This window comes from Phacochoerus africanus, chromosome 5, assembly GCF_016906955.1.
Source record: "Phacochoerus africanus isolate WHEZ1 chromosome 5, ROS_Pafr_v1, whole genome shotgun sequence".
In the NCBI taxonomy this organism is placed as follows: domain Eukaryota; kingdom Metazoa; phylum Chordata; class Mammalia; order Artiodactyla; family Suidae; genus Phacochoerus; species Phacochoerus africanus.
The window spans coordinates 17,615,688-17,622,498 of NC_062548.1; the positions used below are offsets into that span (position 1 = coordinate 17,615,688).

General features: G+C 42.6%; 1 pseudogene; it reads right to left on the bottom strand.

Annotated features, from left to right (window-relative positions):
• Nucleotides 1-5,891: 5,891 nt before the first annotated feature.
• On the bottom strand, nucleotides 5,892-6,004 carry LOC125128590 (uncharacterized; annotated as a pseudogene).
• Nucleotides 6,005-6,811: the final 807 nt, after the last annotated feature.

Below are 6,811 nucleotides of genomic sequence, written 5' to 3' on the forward strand. Positions count from 1 at the left end.
GGACGTGAACAGACACAGGTCCAAAGAATAAATACAAGTGCTCGACAAGTACATGAAAAGACACAACATCACTAATCATTAGGAAAATGCAAGTCAAAACCACAGTGAGATGCTGCTATTAGGATGGCTGTCATTAAAACAAAACCAGGAGTTCCCGTCGTGGCGCAGTGGTTAACGAATCCGACTAGGAACCATGAGGTTGCGGGTTCGATCCCTGGCCTTGCTCAGTGGATTAAGGATCTGGCGTTGCCGTGAGCTGTGGTGTAGGTTGCGGACGCGGCTTGGATCCCGAGTTGCTGTGGCTGTGGTGTAGGCGGGCATCTACAGCTCCGATTGGACCCCTAGCCTGGGAACCTCCCTCCATATGCCGTGGGAGTGGCCCTAGAAAAAATAAAAACAAACAAACAAAAAAGACAAAAAGAAAAAGAGCAGAATAACATTTCTATAAGATAATGACAGCACACCAGAAATGAATGTACAGAAAACAGCTCAAATTATCCTATTTTAAAACCAGCTACAAATTAAAATTACACAAGACATGAAAGAACCAGAGTAAATGAAATTAGAAAAGCTCAGAAATGACTAAAGAATTAGAAATAAAAGGAGAAAAAAATGAAGACTAAATGAAAAGAAACACAAGCGCAAATAAACGCAATTTAAAACTCTTGAGGAGAATGGGAGGGAGGGAAAATTTTTAAGAAATCATAAGAGAGAGTAAAATGATTTGAATAAAAATGCTAAGTATGGGAGTTCCTGTCGTGGCGCAGTGGTTAACGAATCCGACTAGGAACCATGAGGTTGCAGGTTCGATCCCTGGCCTTGCTCAGTGGGTTAAGGATCCAGCGTTGCCGTGAGCTGTGGTGTTGGTTGCAGACGCGGCTCGGATCCTGCGTTGCTGTGGCTCTGGTGTAGGCCGGTGGCTACAGCTCCGATTGGACCCCTAGCCTGGGAACCTCCATATGCCGCGGGAAGCAGCCCTAGAAATGGCAAAGACAAAAAAAAAAAATTTAGAAAAAAAAAAAAAAGGCAAGTATGGAAGACAGGCAAAGAAGAGCCAATTCAGAGCATAGAGGCCTCTGAAGTAGAGAACTGAAGCATGTGACTAGAATATAAAAATCAGGAAAACATATACAAAGATTTATCTTGATATAAAATATGTATAAAATCAATAAAATATATAAAATAAAAAAATTCAAGGAGTTCCCATTGTGGTTCAGTGGTAATGAACCCAACTAGTACCCATGAGGCTGTGTTTTGATCCCTGGCCCCGCTCAGTGGGTTAAGGATCTGGTATTGCTGTGAGCTGTGGTGTTAGGTCACAGAGGCGGCTTGGATCTCGAGTTGCTGTGGCTGTGGTGTAGGCTGGCAGCTGCGGCTCCAATTCGACCCCTAGCCTCGGAACTTCCACATGCAGAAGGTGCAGCCCCAAAAATGCAAATTAATTAATTAAAAAATCCAAGAAATGTTTCTGAATTTAAAGGAAAATGTTCAGCGTATAACCTAAGTATACCATATACCTAAGAATACTTGACACTAGACTTTCAGGAGAAAAAAAAATCTTTTGGATATCTAGGCAAAAAGAAAAACAAAAGAAAAAGCAAGTGGCTTCTATGAGAAACAAAATTAAGGATATTGCCAGGCTTTTTAACAGCAAGGCTTGATGCCAGAAGAAAACAGAGTAATAGGTTAGTCAAGGGAAAGAAAATGTGACTCAAGGACTTACTATTATTATTTTTGCTTTTTAGGGCCACACCCGAGGCATATGTTGCTACGCTACAGCAACACCAGATCCAAGCCGCGTCTATGAGCTACACCACAGCTCACAACAACACCGGATCCTTAACCCACTAATCGAGGTCAGGGATCAAACCCGCAACCTCATGGTTCCTAGTTGGATTCGTTTCCACTGAGCCACGATGGGAACTCCTCAAGGACGTATTATATCCAGCAAGATTGACTTTCAAACACAAACTATTATCAACATGCAAGAGCTCAGGGAATATTGTTTCCACGAGATCTTACTGAAAGATTCACAAAAGAAACGACAGATGGAGCAGCCTGGGATCTTCATCATGAAATTCTAAGAAAAAGAAAGGGATGGTGGGAAGGGTCTGAAGATAAAGAGTCAAGTTAAAAACACAAGAGAAAACTATTGTGGGAAGGGACGCACACTTGGGTAATTAAACTAGAAAGAAACCCAGTGAGGCAGCTATAAAAAAGTCAGGACTGTGGATACTTCATGTGGGAGGAAGATGACTGTATTTGGGACAAGGGGAGAGTTCCTTGAGTGGCTGGCAAAGTTCCATTTCTTGACCTAAGCGGTATTCACAAGGGTGTTTTCCTAAGAATTCATTATGCTCTGAATCCCAATCTTAAGATTCTCTTTGTAACTCACATAATTTATATAGGGTATTTTTTAATCTGTTATTTTATAATAAAGGTTGAGATGATTTAAACCAAATCCTCTTATCACTGCTTTCCCAGACAACTCTGCACGGAACCAAAACAGACGTGACTTGTTAAACGGATTGCATGAAGGTTGCAATCAGGGGTGACTTCTAGCTTTATGTAACAGGACAAGGTGAGAATGACAAAAATATCACAAGGCCATGATTAGCTTATAGCTAACAACAACAAACGTGTACAGTGTATAGTGAAGAGAGAATACTTCAGCTTAAGGTGATCAGGAAGGGCTTTCTGGAGAATGGAGGAGATGAGCCAGTCAATTGCGTTAGAATTTGGATACTTGAAGAAGGCATGTAGTATAAACAAATGGCACAGTATATACAAAAGTATATGGAGTTCCCGTCGTGGCGCAGTGGTTAACGAATCTGACTAGGAACCATGAGGTTGCGGGTTCGATCCCTGGCCTCGCTCAATGGGTTAAGGATCTGGCGTTGCCATGAGCTGTGGTGTAGGTTGCAGACGCGACTCGGATCCCGAGTTGCTGTGGCTCTGGCGTAGGCCGGCGGCTACAGCTCTGATTCGACCCCTAGCCTGGGAACTTCCATATGCTGCGGGAGTGGCCCTAAAAAAGGCAAAAAGACCAAAAAAAAAAAAAGATTTAAAAACATAAGAGGTGGGAAAACAAAAAAACACGTTCAAGGAAATGTTCCCTAATTTTTTACTCATTCTTCAAGTCCAAACATTACTTTCCCAGGGAGTCTTTCCTGATTCTGCCAGACAAGGTCAGGTTCTCTGTTACATGCTCTCTCAGCTCATCCTTAACCCACCGAGCAAGGCCAGGGACCAAACCCGCAACCTCATGGTTCCTAGTTGGATTCATTAACAACTGGGCCACAATAGGAACTTCTCATTCTCATTTCTAAGTCAAACCACAGTTGTAATGAGATTGGTCATTTAGCATCTCTTCCCCTAGAACATAAAACTTTCTGAAGGCAGGGATCTGGATGGTGGTCACCGTGTAGCCCCATGCCCAGCCCTAAGCCTTGCATGGTACACACTCAAAAATACGTTAGGTGAAAAAAAATTTTTTAAATGTGTTTGGCTTATCAATGAGTGGATCCATTTCACTGGAATGGAGGGTGGTATCAGAGACTAATACAGTTGGAGATTTTACTGAAATGACCTGGATATGAATGACCTAGGATGTTAGGGTTAAATGCTTAGATTTTTCTTTGTTCTTTAAAAGAAATTAAATAGGAGTTCCCGTTGTGACGCAGGAGGAACTAATCTGACTAGGAACTGTGAGGTTGCCGGTTCGATCCCAGGCCTCGCTCCGTGGGTTAAGGATCTGGTACTGCTGTGAGCTGCGGTGTAGGTTGCAGCCTCAGCTCAGACCCTGCTGTGGCTGTGGTGTAGGCTGGTGGCTACAGCTCTGATTCGACCCCTAGCCTGGGAACCTCCTAAACCACAGGTGTGGCCCTAAAAAGCAAAAAACAAACAAACAAAAACAAATTAAATAACCAATGTGTTGTTTCACCATTCTGGAGGCTAGAAGTTCTAAATCAATTACATTTATCAATTTACCGGTGTCAGCAGGGTTGGTGCCCTGTCAGAGCTGTTCCTGGTCTCCCATTAGCCGTCCATGGCCATCTTCTGCGTGTGTCTCTTCACAAATGCTTTCTGTGTCCAAATTTTCCCTTTTTATAAGGATACCAGTCATACTGGATTAGGGCCCACCCAAATGATATCCCTTTAACTTGATTACCTCTGTAACAGACCCTATGTCCAAAATAAGGTCACGTTCTGATGTCCTGGTGGTTAAACTCCAACATGTCATTCTTACGGGGACAGAATTCAACCCATACAACATGGCCACCTCCCACTCAACATTTCAGACAGGTGACAGGTTTTCTTTATTCTACATAGATTCACGTGAAACTCCCTCTTTCCCTCCAGAGCGATCTCCATGTTACCCGCCCTCCCAATGTGTTTCCATAGTGCAGTAAGTTTGTGTTCTTTCTTTTTCAATATATATTCATGGGTATAAGGGCCTGCATATTATCTCTCGGTGGACTCTGCGTGCCGGTAAAAGCAGAGATGCTCTAAGGCGTATTTCATACGCCTAGAATCCTATTTAGAATGAATGATACAACAACAATCCATTCTTCTCTAAATTTTAATTTACCTTGGTCAGAATACCAAAATAAAATACCTTTAATATTTTCCAAAGAAATATTGCACATTAATAGAAATGCAAAGTCTTACTTTTTAATATTTAGGCAAACAGTATAGCTTCTATTCCAAAAATAGCCAGAATATGGAACGTCATATTCTTTTTTTTTTTCTGCTTTTTAGGGCCACACCCCCTGGCATGTGGAAGTTCCCAGGCTAGAGGTCGAATCTGCCGGCCTGCACCAGAGCCACAGCAATGCAGGATCCATAACCACAGCAATGCAGGATCCATAGCCACAGCAATGCATTTTTGACCTACACCACAGCTCATGGCAATGCCAGATCCTTAACCCACTGAATGAGACCAGGGATCAAACCTGCACCCTCATGGATACGAGCTGGGTTTGTTAGCACTGAGCCACAAAGGGAATTTCCAAGTTAGTGTATTTTTCAGCTCCAGAATTTGTTTCCTTTTTATAATTCTTTGTTACTATTCCCATTTTGTTCATATATCACTTTCCTGATTTCCTTTAGTTCTTTGTCCATCTTCCTTTAACTCTGAGTATATTTCAGACAGTTGTCTTAAAGTCTTTAGTCTGATACCTGTGTTTCTCAGGGAAGGTTCCTGCACTTCATTTTCTTCCTTTGAATAGGCCAGGTTATTGCAATTTTGCAGTAAAAAATTTGTAGCTGCTCCTTGCAATCTTGTTGAAAATTGAGCAGTTGAAAAAACAACCTCCTCTCCTAGCCTTTGCAAACTGAGTTTATCCAGCAAAACCTTTTACTGATTAGGATATGTTGTGATCCTTGGGATCAACCAAAGTAGAAAGATTGTCTTCAGATGTTTTCTTAGCACACATCTCACCTGGATGCATGTATCTCTTTTGATTTTCCTCTGTACACATGGCTTTTACAGGTCTTAATGTCCCAGAGTTTCTCCTGGGGGCCTTAGATGAGAGTCTACTGTGTGGCTCCACCCATTATGTCTTGTCTTAGGTATCTTGAGTCTTAAGTCTCTTTATTTGATTATTTTTTTGTCTTTTGTCTTTTTTCAGGGCCGCACTTGCGGCACATGGAGGTTCCCAGGCTAGGGGTCTAATAAGAGCTGTAGCACTGGCCTACACCACAGCCACAGCGACCCGAGATCTGAGCCATGTCTGCGACCTACACCACAGCTCACAGCAACGCCAGATCCTTATCCCACTGAGCAAGGGATCGAACCAAAACCTGATGGCTCCTAATTGGATACGTTTCCACTGTGCCACGACGGAAACTCCCCCTCTTAAGTCTCTTTATAGATTTTTTTTTTTTTCTTAAATATGGAACACTTCACGAATTTGCATGTCATCCTTGCACAGGGGCCATGCTAATCTTCTCTGGATGGTTCCAATTTTAGTATATGCTGCTGTAGTGAGATTTTAAAAGCAATTCTTGCCACTTTCTGCTGTGTTCCCCTGCAGAGCTCAATTAGAGGAAATAGAAACTAGTTCTTCAGGCAGGTCCCAGACAGAATATTGTGAATAAGTTTTGCTCTGCTCCCTCCAAGTTAAGAGAGGGAACTGAGAAATGAGCTACTGGCTTCCTCTAGACCAAGACTACCCAAAGGTGAGGAATCAAGGGTGAACGAAAATTCCACAAAATTTCTTACCATTTTGAAGGTAGCTTTTTCTTGGAGTTCCCTGGTAGCCTAGCAGTTAAGGATCTGGCACTGACAATGCTATGGCTCAGGTCACTGCTGTGGTGTGGGTTTGATCCCTGGCCTGGGAACTGCTGCATGCCATGCGTATGGCCAAAAAAAGGATGTAGCTTTTTCTTCATTGGCCATTCACCTGGTTACTACAGGCCTTTGACTGTTTTCCAGCCCTCCCACAAGCTTACTTTAGCTAGCCTTTGGTTGTTTTTAATGTCTCAGCCAGGGAACAAAAGGTTGTAGCTTCATATCCCTCCATTTTGCTCGTGTCACCTTAGTAGAATTTTTATTTTCAGTGTCATAACAAGACTTTCAGTTTTTGAGCTGAGGGTACGATGCAAAGCAAAATTACTTTATAGAGATATTACGTACAGACAGGGTACACAATGGATCAGACAGCAAACCGTGGAGGCACTAACTAACCCGCCTTATTCTGCAGGCTGCATGCCACTTGAGATTTGACTCTGTGGTCGAAGGACATAGGTCTGAACCCGGTACACACTATGTGCTCCACAAACCTTTATTGAACAAAACACCTAAAAT